Source organism: Hippoglossus hippoglossus, chromosome 6 (assembly GCF_009819705.1).
Source record: "Hippoglossus hippoglossus isolate fHipHip1 chromosome 6, fHipHip1.pri, whole genome shotgun sequence".
NCBI lineage: Eukaryota > Metazoa > Chordata > Actinopteri > Pleuronectiformes > Pleuronectidae > Hippoglossus > Hippoglossus hippoglossus.
In genome coordinates, this window is record NC_047156.1 from 11,640,030 (window position 1) to 11,659,116 (window position 19,087).

The 19,087-nt window shown below is 40.7% G+C and overlaps 1 long non-coding RNA gene across 2 annotated transcripts in view; it reads right to left on the reverse strand.

Moving 5' to 3' along the window:
- The window catches only part of LOC117762741, a 64,973-nt gene that overhangs the window by 24,576 nt on the left and 21,310 nt on the right, over positions 1–19,087 (reverse strand). The window lies entirely within an intron of this gene.

The following is a 19,087-nucleotide window of genomic DNA, read 5'->3' on the forward strand; positions in this document are numbered from 1 at the left end:
TCACTTGCGTTAATGAGCCCCAGTCAGCGCTGCTCCAGAGCTCTGTTTACATAATGCATGTCCAAATCGCACAAAATTTGTCAATTGTGAGGCCAATAAGAGGAATCTTTTTCGAGATATGTTTTCCACGCACAGACAAACTGAGATTTGTGGAACTAGTAGATTGATTGTAGAATTACACTGTCACAACAACAAAACAAACAGTGGCAAAGTGAATTCATTGGGCAGTGTAGAGCAGCACACACCTTTGAACAGAAAGTCCCACAACTCACATGTCAGGACATAAACCAAACCATGAAGTCCACTAACCCCTCTGTCCTACAGTTTTGTAAGATACAAATTGCAGTGAAGCATATTGAATACTGATGAATGTGTCCTTGTTTAAAAGTTTGGATTTTTAATATTAAGTGTTGTAATAGATGCTGAGATTTTATGTTGTTTGTGTTGTAGGTTTTAAAATGTGTGTTGTGTTGTCCATATATTTGTTGCTGGAGAAGCCAGTTAAATTCAAATAAATAAAGTCAATCAATCAATGTAAGATTGACGATATTTGAATATGAATAGTAAACTGTCAGAGCACATTTCGTTTTTCAGACAGACGGATGACAGATAATTGAATCCCTCAATATGAGATTCATTTGAGTTACAGAAGCTACTTAGAAGTTAGCGGGCAATTTGCAAAAAGCAAGGACACGCATGTCACAGGTCCATTTCGCTGTGGTCGCTGTTGTGACTCCCCTCGAAGGCGAAAGCTAAAAAAGGTCAGCTAAATCCCAGCTCCTTTAACTTTCGGTTCAGCTTTTACCCTTCTACTGCCTCATTTTCTCCCTCATACCATCGTCTTTACTGTAACTATTTCTTGCATAACCTTATTCCTACACATGATTTGATAGAGCATCTGTGTGTGTGTGTGTGTGTGTGCATTCATGTGTGAGTAGGAGAGCGAGGGTGAAAGGCATGTCAAGGTCGAGTGAAGGCAATCTGTCTCTATTAGCGGCTATTCATCAGAGAAATATTACTGACTCATAATAGATGCATAATACATGTATAATGTGATATTACATAATGAATTCATATACATCAAGTTCAGGCTACAAAAGATCAACAGAGAGTTAGACGTGTGTTTGCTTTAAGGATAAATACATATGCAGCCTTTGTTCAGGAGCACGGCCACGTTTCTAACTCGTCTGGTCTGATCCAATCTGAACGAGGCGTCGTCTGCAAGGAGCGGTAATTGGCCCATGTGAAAACCCTTCTCTCAGTTACAAGGACATCAGTAAAATGTGAGAGATACACGGAGAAAAATCTTCCTCCGTGCTTCTTGTCTCTTAATATTGCATAATGAGACACGGAAAGGATCCCCCTCCACCAGCCTCATGCATTATTTCACCTTCATTAGGATGTCAGTTGGAGAGTGGTGCCGGGCTAAAGAGAGGTAAGAGAAGGGAACAGGGATAAATTAGTGGATGAGAAAGAGAGATCTAGACGATGGCACAAATCAGTAGTGACACTCTACTTTTTCTTGTCAATGGCTCATAACGCTTGAGAACAAAAGGAAGTCAATCAAATGAGTGCTGCGTTCAGAAGACAAACAGCGTTCCTTCCAAACCGTTCCACAAGACTGGAGCGATGGTCTGCCAAACATCAGTCAGTGCTGCTTTGTTTGTTTTGTTGGCGTGGTGTTACTGTGTGGGTTTGTCCTTTCCGATGGCCGAGGTGGACTGAGGACATGTACGTGAAAGACGCTGTAAAGGCAAGTCCAGCAATAAGTCATGATTGATTTTGTCCCCTGCCAGTTGGAGGGAGACACAAACACATTCCCCACAGGGCCCCGGAGAGATAGATTGTGTACCAAGAATGCCATTGTTACTAAAAAGCACATTTTCCCTGACAAGGCAGCGTTATTTCTCCTCCCCCTCTCCTCCTTCTCCGCAATGACAAATACTCTGATAGATAGAATTGTTTCCAATCACACATCTCTCTTTCGCTTTGGTTCTCTTCATCCCCCATACCAAGCACATACTGTAGCCAGTGAGTCCACATGCACATTATCTCAGTGAGCAGGGAAAGTATTTAAACCAGATACACCCACAGAAGCTGTATATTAAAATCAGGAGGGACGTTGAGTCCTTTGTGTATAAAAGAGGGTTGGATGTATAAAACGTGACAATCTTGACTCAAGGAAAATAGGAGTGGGTTTGAATCACATGGAAAATAATAAGCTCTTTGTTGTAGAAAGAGTTCTCCTGGAAAATACAGCTAAGATTTCTTAAAGCTGTTTTTTTATATAAGATTTTCCAAGGACTTTTCCTCACGTTGTAAATAAAAATGTGTCATTGAACTTTGATTACCAAGTAAAAACCATGAAAAAGCGATTGATGTATTTTTTTTCCTAGATGAAATCCTTTGAAATGACTTCCCATATCCATTCACATATTTCAAATTGAGTCCCTTTGTTGTTTTAACAAATTTGTGAGGATTCTGGAGAATTGCTCAACAAAGAAACTTTCAAACAGACGAACATAAAAGGGAAAATATCATACTCAAGTGTATGGTATTTGGTTGAGCTCCCCAGTCGGCTAGTGTGGTTAGATCCAAAGCTGTGTGGGCTGATGGAGCCGCGTTGTCACCATGCAGGATGCTTGCTGTGTTTTCTCATCTGCCAGTCGGCTCCCGTTGATTACAGCTGGCTGATCAGGGCAGGAAAACACTCACTGACACAAAATCCAGGCAGGATTTGCACAGAACATGCATCTGATACATACATTCCAAGATATGCCTCTTTGGCAAGTTGCTTAGCCTTCACAAAGTTGCCTTCTGTCGCCAAATGGCATGTTGACTGAAGTTTAGTGGGGAGCTATCTTTGTCTTGAAGGCACAGGACAAAGCACAATGTTTGTAGGAGAGAGTCCCACTGAGTCCAGGTTTATTGTGAGTACATTTGTGTAACTTAACTGATTTGTGTCCGACTCAAGTGTTTGCTTTTTATAGACATTTTTGAGTCCTTGAGTTCATCATCTCAAATGTAAAGCTGGTTTACTGACAAAGTGGGTAATGTCTGCACATTGGCAAGGGGGGGGGGGGGGGCCCTAAGGGATCAGATTTGTGCGGAAGTGTTACATGGATGCACATGTTAGACACTGTGTGCTGGCTTATGAATGTGCACTCTATGATTTTAGACATTTGATCTGGCCTCGACTCCACAACAGAGAAATAAACTGCCTAAGGTCACGACATGATCTATATGAACAACACCGCTATAAAACGATGTTCATACAACACTAATGTGTTTTGTGGTTTATGTTCATTGGCTGTGTTTCTTTCCCCATTAGAATAAAGCCTTTGTCTCTGGCACTGCACAGGATGTAAGGATATTGTTGTGATGCATGGTCAGTGTTGAAGACCCAAGACATCTGACACTGGAGTTTGCAGAATATGTTCTATTGTGGTACTGGGTAAATTCTGTGGCTTTGGTAAATAAATATATGGTGCATTGTAATTTTTCTCCTTTGAGATGAAGAGCTGAACTGATTTTAGTGCCTGAACATAACCATAAAAAATTGAAACGATGCTTTTGTTGCTATGAGCCTATAACATTGTAAGATGGAGAAACAAATATGATGTGGCTGAACATTTTGCAGATATAAGTTGCTGTAAATTACTTGTGCATAACTGTGATTTACAGGAGATACAGTTGACAACTAGAGCGGCACTCACTCGATCTCATTTTTCTACCAAAGCTCAACAGTCCCCCTGTATTTAATCAAGCTGCACCAAATTTCTCACTCAGTCAGTTCCATGAATGTGTCTGTTTTTTTCCATCAAGATCAATGAAATTAATCAAAAAATGCAATATTGCTCTGTTACAGAAAGTGAAACGGATTTGGATCTAATCTAAAATGAATCCGGCTCTTCCCTCTTCAGCCAAGTTTCGTGAAAACTTATCAACAAACCAACCAACCAACATAACCACCTTGGCGGAGTAATTTTGTAATTTTGATGCTGGATATACAATATGGCTGTCATTTGTCTTTTCATTTGTCCTACTGTGAAACTGTTGCTATTGCTACGACAGTGGATACATGTCCACACTGCACCATTGAATTAATCTAATATGTTCCTTTTATTAAAACCACAATATGGTCTGGGAAAAATGACATAATGGCTTTGTTGATGGACGCTTTTCAAGTACCTTTAATGAAATAATTTGAATACATGCTGGCAGCTTCATTATGATAAAGCTTTACAATTTCACAGTATTTAGTTTAGATTAATATCACTGCAGTGCTCCACTGTGATATGAGAGATGATTTTTCTTCATGGGTTACAGTGGTCACACAAAATAAAGTGCGGTATTTATCAGAGGATGCTAACACGGGGACCTCTGCCTCCCTGAACCACCATATCCATTATCCTGCCACATTTTCTCCGAACCACAGCTAAATATGGAATATCGTTTTTCTTGCTGAAGAAATGTCATGGGAGCGTGCCTTTCCCATTCTCTGCCACGTCTGGCTTAATTAGAGTTCTGTAATTACTGGGACTGTAATTTCTGAGTTGAGGAGATGGGATGTGTAGTGTGGGTTGCAAAGGAAATCCTCAGAGCTTTCATGCAGAGCAATGCTAGATGCTTTCTCGCCGATGCAATCATGTAGAAAGGCTCCCATGAGTCTAATCTCTAAGTGAAGATAAATTGGGGTTGGTTTGTCCCATTATCTGGGCTTATTTTACCATTTTAATCCATTTTAATCAATAAGGATGCTGACATTTATAATTACTCAACAGTTTGACCCCGCAGTACACCTCCTGACCATAGAGTCAGGCTGTTATCTGCCAGAAACACTGGCGCTTGGCCTGCATCCAGCAACGCATATGGGAACAGGTAGAACTATTTTGATGCTTTATTTTAAGTGCCTGGAGAGGTGTAGGCCAAATGTGGGAAGATAAGCCGATTGTGTATTATGCTGTCGGGCTGACAATGATGCAATCTCAAGCAGTGAACTTTCCCTCTGTTTTGTTTAATTTCCCTCAAGCATCTGTTTCTAAACGGGGGTATTATCCTTTAAAGCTGAGGCACGTTGTAACCTTCAGCTGTTTTATTCTTTTCAAAGCGCTAAGCAGGATAGCCTGAGGGAACAAACTGCTGCTAGGACACTATACACTCTTCAATACGGGTAATTACCGCTACAATCGGTTCAGTCCATTACTAACTATGCACTTTATATGGAGGGGGGGGACTTCAGTGAAAATAGTAGATTTAAATGTCAGCTACATTGAAACAGAAAAACAGAAACTGTACATGCATTTACAAATTTGTGCAAATATATAATGAATACATGGCATAATCACTGCTGGCACTGTATGTAGTAGTCTCTATTTCAATTTAAATTATTCAAATCCAACCTTCTTTTTCTGACTGGACTTGTAAAGGCCTTCTACTAAGCTCTTACTCCACATCCCTTTTGCTGATTTAGATTTAAAAGCCCTCACAGAGATTGTCAGTTTACGGTCAGATGCTGGAGTCCACTCTTTCTCTCAGTCGCTTTGAAAGTATAATGTGTTTGCAGCTCTTTGAACTACAGGGTTTCATATTTGCGAGTCATTCAAGCAGGCTAAAAGTGATATGGATCTACTTCAGAGAGAGAGGGAGGGAGAAAGAAAATCAAGTCAGACTGTGAACTGACAGAGGTTATACAATCCCCACCATCAACTTGTTTCTCTTGTCTATTGATATGGGCAATTTCAAGTGTCGAGAGGTTTACAGATGGACCTAGGGAATGCCAAGCTGAAAACTAGGTAATCGGATTCAAAAGACAAATATTCTTGTTATCTTTTGTATTTCACTGCTGCAGTGCCCATCGTGAACCCGTCTGTTTGGAATGGGTTGTTTGCTTGGTCTGTGGTAATGCTGGTTGCAGCTTTCCTTCTGAAACTGTAAAAGTGTCCGTCAGTGATTGAGTCATGGCAAGAAGAGACCAACTGCTGGACTCAGTCCGCAGAACCCTGAAGCTGCACCACCGCTGCTTCACCAAGAGCAGTCCACCTGTTCATTCAAAGCTCGTTGAAGCTCGACCCAGTTGCCTTTGTGGTTCGCTAATGTTGATGAGTCTCAGCCACTGCTACATTGCGCTGGTCGTCTGTTTATACAAAGTTTATCATTGCTCAACATATTCCACGTCCAAATCGCACCAAATTCGACACTGCACTTTCTCTAACCCTTAAAAATACATATGCCAAAATGATGAACGTTTCTCAAGATATGAAAGTCACGTACACACAGACACACAAGATTTCTGGAATTATTAGATAGATAGTAATTCTAAAAATGTCTTTGTAACTGCTTTTTACTACTACTACTTACTAGTCCATTCACCATTGACCCTTCTATTCCCTTATGTAGTCTGTCCTCGTTATAAAATAGGTAATATGCTGCTGCTGTTTTAAAAATCACAATAATGAAAGGCAATGTACGTACCATCATGGCCTTGTTGCTACAAGGGTATAAGGGTAGCTGTGGTTCTCGTAACCACAGTTATCCAAACTGTTTCTAGATCTGCTTTAAACAAACTGCAGTGTGTAGCTCACATCAGGATGTCTCTCTGTAGCGCACTCCAATAACTCCAAAAACAAAAGTCAGCTTCCTGTTTAATATTTGTATAGAGCTATCAAAACATAGGCTGCCATCAAATATTTCTGTACATATTGTTTTTGTGATTGTGTTACGAATATGAAGCTTTGTCCATCCAGACACAATTCAATTCAGTGTTTGCCTCATCATCTGACAAAATATTCGGAGTCGATGTCAGCAGTTTTCCTCCCACTCTGAAGACAACCTGGGCAAGGTGCTGCCTTCCTGAGTAATCTGACAGTTTGTCAAGAAGTTCTTTGAGTCAAACTGAAAGCTGATCTCCTCCCACACGATGATTTTTCGCTTATACAACCATAGAAGCTGCAATCCCTGTGGCCAGAGGATTCCTGTCTGCTGATTCAGGTGTTCCCTGGGCTTACCGAGCCTTAGAGAGAAACTCTGCTTCTTTTTAACGGATATGCATTGTTTTGCAAAAGTCTTAAAAAATGTCTGCAGGCTGAAACTGCAAAGTTTTCATAACCCTATAACAGTAACCACATTTATGGGAAATCAGGTTGGAATAAAGTATACTACTATAGAGGCCTATATTGCCTGTTGGCTTCCAGCAGACTCCCTGCCCGGGCATTCAAAAAAGGGGTGCTGATATTTTACACTGCAACAGACAGCAAACTTGAACACCAACTTATTGTATGTCAATGCAGCATAGTATCTTATTCAGGTATGAATGGTTCACAGACTGTTCGTAGGTTTGTTCTTCATCAGAAGTTGCATCTTTTGTCCTCTATTCTACTGTTATGCATCAGATTGGCTGAGTAGAAAATACACAGAATGTTCAAAAATGAAATAAAGTATTAAAAAATGCTACTATGCGAATCTCAGTAGGGGATGCTACAACCCCCTCAGAAAAAAAAGTTCCAGCTTCCTTGGCCTCCAGGCAATTTGACATGCAAGACAATTCATGAATGTAAAAATACAGAAAATAACATAAAGTCGTAGAAAACATTTTTCTTCAGAGTTACTCCTTCTGGCTGTACGGCAGGTTACAGTCAGGGTGACCGAACAAATGTAGAGGAACTTGTAATCATTGACAAGCGCCATGAAGACTGTCAATAATGAGAGAGAGATTCCAAAGAGAGATGGAATCATCTTTTTTTCTATGTTGAAGTTAAAGAGAAGGATTAGGGTAACACTAACCTAACCCTAGGTTTGTGGCAATGCAGTGATGACAAGGGACAATCTTGATCATCACTACAGCTTGAAACATGCCTAAGTGGATGAGTTGCTAGGTCAAATCTGTTTGGATAAACACAACACTCTTCAGTGTGTGTGTCCAACAAGTAGCTTTAACAAGAGCCAGGGAACGGAATGGCAGGCAAGTTTTTTGTAAAAGAGCTGATGGCGAAGAAGCAGAAACTTTATTCAGGGGAACTAGAGAGTATAAAAGCTGAAATGATTGAACTTGATCGGCGAAAAGGTTCCAAGCCCTTGAACAATATGTGAGACTTTAAGATCTTGCAGACATGGAGTCTAGGCATTAACCACTTTATCCTTCCTACCAGGTCTGATCAGCAACTTCCCCACAAATGATTTGCAGGTGATGTTATTTTCTGGTTGTGTCTCTTTGTTAGTTGGTAGTTAATTATTGCCTTGAAAAGAGACGGGATCGTATGTCACCTGTCTTTTTGTAATTATTATTCTTTTAAAAAATTGCTTTGTTCAATTCCAAAAAAAGCTTTTGTATTAAATAGTTGACATTTACTTTTAGCTGAGGCTTACAGATTATTTTTTAAATGGTTTGAGTAACTACTATAAACTGTCTAAGTATATTGAATGCTCTCTCTCCACTCAACCCAATTACTATGTGAGTCAGAGGATAGCTAATATTAATAAATGAGTGTAAGGTCGACAAGCCATTAAAAAGTACTTTGAAGCTCCATTTTAAAAAAGATAGAACCTGTTCTATATAATTTAAAAGAGAAAAAGGCTGCGTCCGTTGACATTTATAATAATGAATATAATGTGGTATCTGAACATGTTTGTCAGAATGAGTCAGTGGTGATTGTAATGCTATACTTCTCTCTACAGCAGATAAGGGGAGGAGGCGGTGAGCAGACAAGAGGCAGCAAGGCAGGCATGTAAGGGCTAAGAGGTTTGTAAGAACCATGAGCTCTGGGAGCTGACGGTACTTTCTTTCTTTTTATTTATTGTCCTCTCACAAGTTATTCAGACATGCGAGAGAGGGATGGATGCTTACAAGAGCATAGTTAATGCATGCAGCATGGTAGAGTCAGAGGAAAGGAACCATTAGACCTCTAATCACACAGAAATCAAGACAGAGGCAATAAATAAGATAAATTTAGGTGGATGGAGAGTTGGGAGGGATAAGAAAAGTAAGGGATTTAGAAAGGAGATGAAGAGAGAGGAGATGAATAGACAGGGCTTTTCACTGGGGTAGGCAGCAAATAGGAAGTAGCAGCCAGCCAGGTGGGTCCACAGCCATGTCCCTCATCCTTCAGGGAAATACTTTGGTGCCATTAGTGCCTCTGGTATATTCGAATGCCACTATGGCATCAGTCACGGAATATTTTTGCCGAGTTTGCCGACGCAATTATATACATGTAGTGAAATTAAGTAATAGAAAATCAAGAATGAACATTTACTTTGTTTCACACAAAGCAGGAAAAACCAAAAGAGTCAACCATGGATGAAATACACAATGTGGAAAAGCTGATCATATACAGACTATTACAGCAGGAAGATTAATTAGATCCGATTTTATTCTTAAAACATGATATGGGGCATCTAACAATCATTTGCTTAATAATTGATCAATGGCAAAAAATTCAAGCCATTTTAGGACATCAGTGTAAGACCGCGGCATTGTTGACATTCTTTACATATGACACAAGCCTGTTTCACAACATTGCCTGTGCGTCTGGAATTAGAGATGGCTCTGACGATTGCAATCTAAATAATAATAATTCATTCATCCGTTCATTCATTAAGCCTGTGGATAGCTAAGCTTGTGAAGGTATAAGGGAGATGCAGCAATTATAATTACTGCTTGATTATCAAGTTGCTGTCACCAGTAGACCGTCTCATGAAGATGTCCCCTGTCTATAACATTAATGCAATTCTTAATGTGTTTTGCCATCAAGTATTTTTCTAATATTTTATGACTTTCCACTCTCAGCAAGAAACAATCTCTAAGCTGAGCACACGCACGTGCACACACACACACACACTCAGAGCATTTATAGAGCATCAAAAGTTAATATAATAAAGTACCCCCCCGGACTTAAATTAGTAGTCAGCTCTGAATAATATTTCATCTTCCAGGTCATATTTTAAATTTAGTGTCATCTACTTTCACAGCATAATGAAACTGCTGCCAATGCCACAAATCTGTTTCCATATAGATACAATATTCTCTAATTTTTCTTCTTCTCGTGGTCGTTTATTTTATTCCTGTTTTTTCTTGTCCCCTCTCTACCTCCAGTGTTTCCCATAAATTAGTACATAATAGTAATATGAAAAAAATTACACTTTTTATAACATAAAACGTGTTTTTAGCAGCGTTACTTCCTTGTAGAGCTGTGCAGCACTCTATCTCTCTCTCACACACACACACACACACACACACACACACACACACACACACACACACACACACACATGCTGACAGCAGACCTGTCTGTCTTGTCAGGCTGGTCACTGGGAGCACCAGGTGAAATCCTGCCACATGATGGGCCGGTCGACCATTAACCCCCCCATGCACACCTAACCTCCGACAGCACCAGCATGCAAAGTGAAGGATGTGCTACCAACGTGTGCATGTGTGTATCCCTGCTGAAAGCCCCGCACACCAAGAGGACCTCACTATCTGATCTGCCCCATCTGCTATCAAGACAGCTAGTGTCTACACCGGAGGGAGAACTTTCCTCTCTGTCCATCTCAATCTATCTCACCCTTGTCTGTTATACACACAAACACATGAACAACCGCCCACACACACTACTGTACTCAAGACATCCCAGGACGTAGCCTCATTGATAGCCTTCATCCTGAGGTGATGATGAGGAGCAAGGTCAAACTTCCGTCCTGTCATGTAAATCTCCAGACAAGTACATGTACATGCTCATGAGGTACTTTTCCCTTCTTGTCTGGCTCAGGGATTGTATTCTGGTCCTGGATGCCGGATGGTCAGTGCATTTTTTCAATATCTGGTACTTGATTTTCCCTGCTGACATTTTCTGAACACATTTCGGCACAGTTGCTGATACATAAGACAGGAGGCAAGTCCACTGTAACATACAGAGTGGACTTAAGAATCTGTGCTTCACAGTCACTCAACACAAAGAGGAGTTTGAGCTCTAAGTGAGGGTGTGAGATGAAAAATAGTCCTTTATGGGTTTTACTGCAGAATCAGAGACAACAAAGGCAAAGTAAGAGAAGCTTTTATAGATACTTGTTCATGAAGCACTTCCACAGAGCCACGGATTCACAGTACATGAGGAACATTACTCTGTGGTAAATGTGCCTCAAAGGGCATTTCTCAGAATTAAGTTAACACTGAGTTGTAATTTCATTTCTTCACTTAATTTCTTTTTGATATCATAAAATGCACTTAAAAGCCGAGCCTTGGCTTAGATTTAAAAGAATGACTCTGCCTCTGGGAATGGCAAGTAGAGCTGTTTGATTATTAACGACATTCTGCTGTTAGTTAGTGAGAGAACCAGTGTGAGTTCCTTGTGGATATTTCACCTACAGGGCATCATGACATTTCACCACAATCTTATTTGTCAAAGCAAACCAAAATGTAACACTACAGCCCGATATTAAAGCAGTTGTTGCCTCAGGGGTGCATGTAATGTAGATGTGTTATTGTGTTCATGCAGACCTTGGGAAAACTCAGAGGTGAAGAGTGGTCCGCACCGAAGAATACAAATAAAGCTTGATGTACACTGAGGTGGCCTCAAACGTAAAGACATTGTCCTTGCTGATGGAACTACTTGTTAATATAAGAACATAATAATAACGGAATGAAAGTGGAAATATGAAGGTATCATTTAGGGGGGAAATTATGTTTGCATCACATCTCAAACACATTGAAAGAGAGTGTGAGACAATGATTACAGGATGGGAGACACATGAAACACAACAGATTAAAATCCTTTTAAACGCTCAACAAGTGTCCGTACCTCTGCTCTCTCCCTGCACCTCCTCTCTCTCTTTCCATCTCTCCATCCCTCCATCTCTGCCAAGGACACCATCCCTGCTGTTGTTACCATGGAGACGAGCCCAGAAGGGCTGTGGGCGAGACATGTTAGGGACTATGGGTGACTCTGTGTGTGGGTGTGTATGTGTGTGTGTGTGTGAGAGAGAGAGAGAGAGAGAGAGAGAGAGAGAGAGAGAGCATGTTTGTGCAAATATTTGCCCTTGTTTGTTTTCATGAGAAGTTTTACATTATATTTCTTTACTTTATTCTTTCTTTTAATGGTTTCAGTGCCTTTATACATTTGAGTGGTTGCCCACTTACATATACTTCAACAACTAAGGAACTGTAAGATGTTGGTCGAAGGAGCAGGGGGTCGGGGCTAATTCTTGTATCTGCATATCATTAGCATAAATTCGAATGGGTTTATTTAATTGGAAATAACTCATAACTAAATGCATTTGAAATCATTTTCAGTTTGGTTCACACTCATGTCATTTTTGCTGCTGTCATTGACATTTTGACACAAACAGTTATGGATCATATTGTACCATACTTTACATGATTTTGATTTATTTCCCAACATGTAAAGCAAGCCTCCAAGGGTGTGTGTGTGTGTGTGTGTGTGTGTGTGTGTGTGTGTGTGTGTGTGTGTATGACGCCATGTGAGGTGGGAGGTAATGCATGTGTTGACAGCAATAATTCACCCCATTTGCTGAATGAGAGATGAGAAGAAAGTGTCCTTTTCGTGCTCCAGTCGTTCTCTCTGCCAAGAGATGGTAATGTCTCACTCTCACCATTCTTGTCTCAAACGCCTAATGGCCTAACATCAAAGTCGTCTTTTTCCTGCCAGCGAATGGCGGTTTTGCAGCAGTGATACAGTGTTTCCCATTAATTTTTCATTCAGTCTGAGACACTGTTGATGGTTGTTTGTGCCCAATTGCAAATGAAAGAAGAAAACTAAGAAAGGAATTTGGGCGCCAAAAAATGGACTGTGATTCATTTTCTCTCTCAGCTTGACCTTAGTTCTTATCATCCTGATTCTGTTTTTATCTTAAAGTCTGTTTATTGGAGACTGTGGAGACAGATTTTCTGCTCCCCACCTCTTGAAAGACGGTCTTTGCCAGCCAGCTGCCTCCATGCAAGGACTGCCTAGTGCCTGCTGGACAGGTAGCTGCTGTATGAGCCAAGCTGGATGCGCTTCTCTCAGGAAGACTGTTATAATGCCACCATCCCATGGATAAATACACCAGTTTTTCACTGTTTGAAGGAAACCACTCCCCACCAAGATAGTGAAAAACAGAAGGTAAGGACCTCCTGCTCCACGTCTCTTGCTCATCCCACCTGGATGGTTAGGGAAACCTGCCATCTAAAGAATTAGAATCAAAACTCCCCTGATTGGCTCTCCACTTCAAACCGTTTCCTCCCTATGGTTGGAGGCAATCTGGACCAACCACAAGCTCCCTTCTTGGAACAAACATAGACCCATTGGTTGCTGCCACTTCCCCAAATTACCTACTTGCCACAGCCCTTGCACACTGATTGTCGGGGACTCCATGGTTGGAAGTGTGTCAGTATACACTCCAGCCAGGGGGCTATTGAGTGCTTTCCGGGAACCGACCAAACGGACATTGATGGAAAACTAATAGCACTCATCAAAGATTATTCCTCTGTGAGTATTTTGTTTTTCATGTTGGAGACAATGGGGTTTCAGTTCAAGTAGGAGCTGAGTGAGTGAAGGGAAAATTTAATTCAACTTCCCAAAAAAAGCTTTTTTTTAAGTCCCTCCACTTTAAAAATCACAATTGCCAAATTAAAGATTTTCTTGAGTCCTTCAGATTTAATACCTACCAGATTTCTCAAAGAGGTTTATAACTATTCTAGAAATTTAAATAGCAATTTTCTCTCTATCTAGTTGTGTTGCCCCCCCCCCCCCCCCCCCCCCCCGCCTTAATTACATAGTTATGGACACACTTCATAAGAAACAGAGCCTTGACCTTGCTAGTAAGAAGATATATATCTTGAGAAAGTCATCTATGCTTTTACTTCATCTAAATTAGATTATGTAATGCACTGTATTCCTCAAAGAATTTCACACCTTCAGCTGATACAAATCACAACTACTCAGCATCTAAGAAATACTAGGAGACAAGATCCCATCAGCTCTGATGTAGCATCTCTTCACTGGTTACAGATGAATATTAAAATAGATTTCAAGTTGTTAGTGATCATCTTTATCATAATTCATGGTTTAGCTCCCAGTTGTATGAGCTATTAAATCTGCCGGCTGTTTATCCAAGGAGCACGACTAAAGCCAACCTGGCTTTTGCAGTCAATGCCGCTCAGCTATGGATTATTATTATTATTATTATTATTATTATTATTATTATTATTATGACTATGGCACATTTTATGTATGTTTGAATGTGCACGTGTGTGAGTGTGCATGTATGTGAATGTATTTTTTGTGATTGCACTCTCAGAGGCCACACTAACATGGCTCCGCTGGCAGGTCCCTCATGCAAACAAATGGCCTTGGCTGGCAGGTTCAGTCGAGGGTGACGGTTGTATCTGGTTGCATCAGGTCGGAGAGTGATGGCCACGGCAGATTCAAGGGAGAATTGTTTTCATTTCAGTTGCAGTGAGAGACCCACCACAGATACCGCTAAAACATGTGTGTTTGGCCTCAGACACTTTGATGATGATTAACTTATTTTTACCCTTTTAGATATTTATTATTGACACTGGCTCTGAAACACTGCCAAGTTTTTTTCCTTTTTTTTTTTTATAGCTGAAGGTCAGTTAAATAACAGTCTTGCATCTGGCTGTATCCAGGCAACAGTTCTGCGTTAATGAACTTATCATAGTCAGGTTAAAATGAGGACTGATAGAATAAATGAAGTACAGTTATGTATATTGCCCATTCCCTTTTTCAAGAAATATAATCACACGTTTCTCTGCTAAAGCTGTGGTAAGTTTAATAAGAAAGAAAGAAAGAAAGAAAGAAAGAAAGATATTTATATAATGACAAGGAATTCTGATATGAGCCTAAAATGTTGAAGAATTTTCTCAATTCAGCGGAGTCCAAAAAATCCTTCGTGCGAAGACAAAAACATCCCCAAAGTTGAAGGCTGTTGTTGCACTGATGCACAACTTATTTTTAACAGTATAATGAACACATACATTTGTAATATGGAGTCGACCTTCTTTCTCTGTGTTACATCAGACGGCAATTTATCAGCGGGGTCATAGCTCGGTAATCCTCGTCTTGTTTTGTAACGAACTAGAATTCATTACTCCAATGTACCGTACACCCACAGACAAGCACAAAAATACAAAAACAATCACATACAACGACACGCACAAAATCGCTCACACACACACACACAGTTTTTTTTCCATATTCACCATGAGCAACAGGTGTGACAACAGCCTGTGAAAACTCTGTGATTCTCCACATGGAGGGTGAGTAGGTGTGTGTTTTGATGATTAGTCGAGGATGACTACATGCCAACACATTAGGCCTCATGCAGCCAAAATACACACTCACACACACGCACACAACTCACACCCTTGCTTTTGCCAATGTCCCAACAGGGGCTTACCAACTTCTCACCTACGCCCACTACCTGTAAAGTAATTGCGTGAATAATCTATCCACTGCCACCTATTACATCATGAGGCAAAGCAGAGACATTCGATAAGAGTATATGTATGTGCATCTATTTAAAAATCGTTTTTATTCTTGTTTGATAATTTGAATACCCTAATAATTTTCAAAATTAAGGGACAACAGGCAACTTTTGTGCCCCCAGCACTTCCAGGTGGTATAATTGTTTTTTAACTGTAATAAAGACACTGCAGTAACAAGACACCGGTAAGGACGCAGGTCAGAGTCGGCTCCTGAGGAAGTTGTCAACACCACACATTCTGAAGTGTTCAGAATGTTACACTGAACATGTGAACTGGCAAACGCTATTGTAACAATGTGCATTGCATAGTAACAACATGGTTTGAGTAAAATAATTGCTTGGCACAAACAAGTAAAATCAGCAGGGGTTGTATGAGGGAAGAGGTAGTAACCTTAGAGTGAAGCAGCAGGAGAAAAGGTGAGTGACTCTGCTTCTGTCCAAAGCAGAAAACATCGGTAAAAATACCATTTTCAACAAATAAACTCGAGTTATGAGTCTGGTAGTATTATTCAGTTGGCTGGTTATGTTACTTTAGCCATTTACAGGCATGACCTCTGGGCAAAACCCGGAGAATTGGCTACGGAGTTTACCCAGAGTTTGCCTTTCACACATGCACAACACAGCGGGAGGTTCTCTGCACAGATGCGTTCATAACAGCAACAAATCCTCTGCATTATTCAGGCGAGAGGTGGAGCAGTCGGGTGGAGCAGGCGGAGGCAGGAAGTGAAGTATTGACTCCACTGCATAGATCATGGGATTTTGTTTACAGCACCCCGACACCGTCATCAGCTCTTATCAACACTTCCACGTGCGTGTCACCGCTTTTTCAAGATATTTGTTTTCTTTTTGTTTTTTTAATTTCTGCGTCTGTTGCGCCATCACCCCCCTCCTGCTTTTATTCCTCTGTCAAAGGGATTCTTTTTCCCGGGGAGTTGTTTTTGTCAATTTAGCTGTTCCACCTTCTGTTGTTTCCATCACTAGAGATGGAGGAGAATGGGAAGTGCTATTCTCTGTCTTGTTTCAGATACGCAATGGACGATGCAGTTCTTTTGTGCCGCAAATGAAGTTGTAATTTTTTCGTGCAAAACGCATCTAAGAGAATAAATGGTAAAAGCAAAGCTTATATGGGACCAATATAATCGTTTTTTTCTATTGCCATTACACTGTGCAATCAGTTTTAACATCATAATAAATGCTGTCTACTTCTGCTTAAAACCTTTTTGATTTGTTTGTTAGAGACAAGGCTTAGGGATTACAATGCTTAATAAGAGAGGAGCTGAGTGCTTAATTGGTTAAATTGACAATATTATATTTTGCTCCTGGCAAAATGAAAGTTTTATATACAGTACAAAGAAAATGCTAGTGTTTCTGTGCAACCAAAACAGGAAGAGAATAGCACTTTTGCCCAGCAGCTGTTTGAAGCTTTCCCCAGGTAGCAGAAATGGTGGAACGTGATACAACTGGAGTAACTGTGGGAAAGGAAAATGAGCCCTGTTGAAGAGGGTGAGGAGAGAGGAACAGACACCGAGATAAAAGATGGACATTTACTTAATGAAAGCGCTCCGGGATAAAATGGCATTTTAAGGCGTTTTTCTACTAGATCAGTAAGTCACAGAACCTGCCTGTATCTACTATCACCGTGTTCACTGCACTTTTCTTTCGTTTTGAAAAATCATACGACATGATACCAACCCAGTCGTCTTGTCTAAACACTCACTAAATCATTTATATCTTTATATATAAAGAATTTATGAATTTAAGAATTTATAAGCCACTTTCATGTCTCCATTGTAAACTAAATGAATGAATAAACCAACACTATTTCTCCTAATGTTTTCATCTGCTCCACGTCCGCCCCAATGTCCCATAAGCACCCACCGCCTGCCTCCGTTGAGCACCGTGTACAGCGATCATCCATGCTAAGCAATGCACATGATTGCAGAGAGCCTGGGACTGTGTTGTTGTTGTTGAGTTAATTTCAAACTGACTCAGCATCATCATTTCACAAAAATAAGCTCCGTAACCCAGCATGTATAATGCATGTAGCCTGCTGAGGAAAAGGAACCAACACAGACAGACCTGACAGCCCCAGGGAGTTAAATGAGTGAAGGAGAAAAGTTGATTATAAGGCTCTTAACGACTCCGCTAATTACCATTGATGCTAATTAGCTGAAGCTGCAAGTTAACTGCACAGAGAGTAATCAGTGTCTGGAACGAGACAGAAGTTAGAGTCAAACTATCATCTCTCAACCCTTCACGGGGCACAGTAAGACGTTAGATACTGCGCTGTTATGTCCCAGAAATGTTGGCGTTCTCCCCACGCTGACATCTGACAGGCCCTCGAGACGACAATGAAAGTTTTTAATTGTCGGCCCAGGCTAAGCCAAGAAATGCAGCTACTTCAATGATTCCAAGAAAGGTCATGCCATCTTAGTAATCGGAGATGTTTATGTACAATTTACTACCAATATTTAACACTCACAGCAAAGGTTAATGTGCTGGTAACGTTCTCGGGCTGCAGTGTGTAATCATACTGATCAGTGCACTACTTCCCATTACACACCGCAACAAACATCAACACACAAAGACACACACGTCCATTTAGCTTGACTTATGTTGTCTGTGACTGTGTTATTTTGTGCAGTAAATCCCGATTTCTCCCGATGCCGAGATACCAGCTTAATCTTCTCCCAGGTTGTCGACACAACAACCGCTGGGGCTGATTTACTGTGGTCAGCTTCAATTACCAACCCTGAGAGCCAAAGGTATTCCTCAGGGTCTGGATGGGCATACGTTTCAAGGACAATTATTTTTAATGAGACTGCCTCCAATCTATCTGCATGTGGGTCGAGGGACGCTTGACAAATTCGTCCTTCAGAGAGCCTCCTCCTCACTCTGATCTATGGTTCTGCTTCATTTCCTCTGCCTGTCATGCTGTGTGTAGTGCCGCTATCAGTATGTTTCACCTGGTGCGATGTCTCAACAATCGAAAGATAGGCTGTGTAACTGATATGGCAGGAAGGTATTTGTAGTTATAAAAAAAATGGAGTCTCTCTAAAAGTCATAGGCAGTGGGAGAAAATGAAAAATAACTGAAATGAAACACAAATTTCTCAACAAGATGTTAAACGATGCAGGCGATTGTTGGGGTAACGTTTTTAGTCAAAGCGATAGTAATCAAAATTTTATATGATCAACTTGTTTGTGAAAGGGGTCATTTACGGTGGTGATAGATAACCGCTAACTTTGCTAACTATGGTTCCATCTCCAAGCTGAGTGTGGCAAAGCTGCTCCTTGCAGCAATGTCAACATGTTCCCAGCATTATGACCAAAAGTACAAGAACCAAAGTGTAATAGACCAGAATAATCCTTTAATTATAAATTGAATCTACAAGTGCAGTACTCACTTATAGGCTGTTTGTTTGGCCTATGATGATGCCTCTAGCTGCTTTATTTGTGAAACTGTAAAAGTGACCTGCAGTAATTGAGCAGCAGCAAGTAACGACCGACTGTTGGATTCAGTTCATAGAACCCTGAAGCTGTGCCACCACTACTGCACAAAGAGCTGTTCACCTGTTTATTCAAAGTGCTGT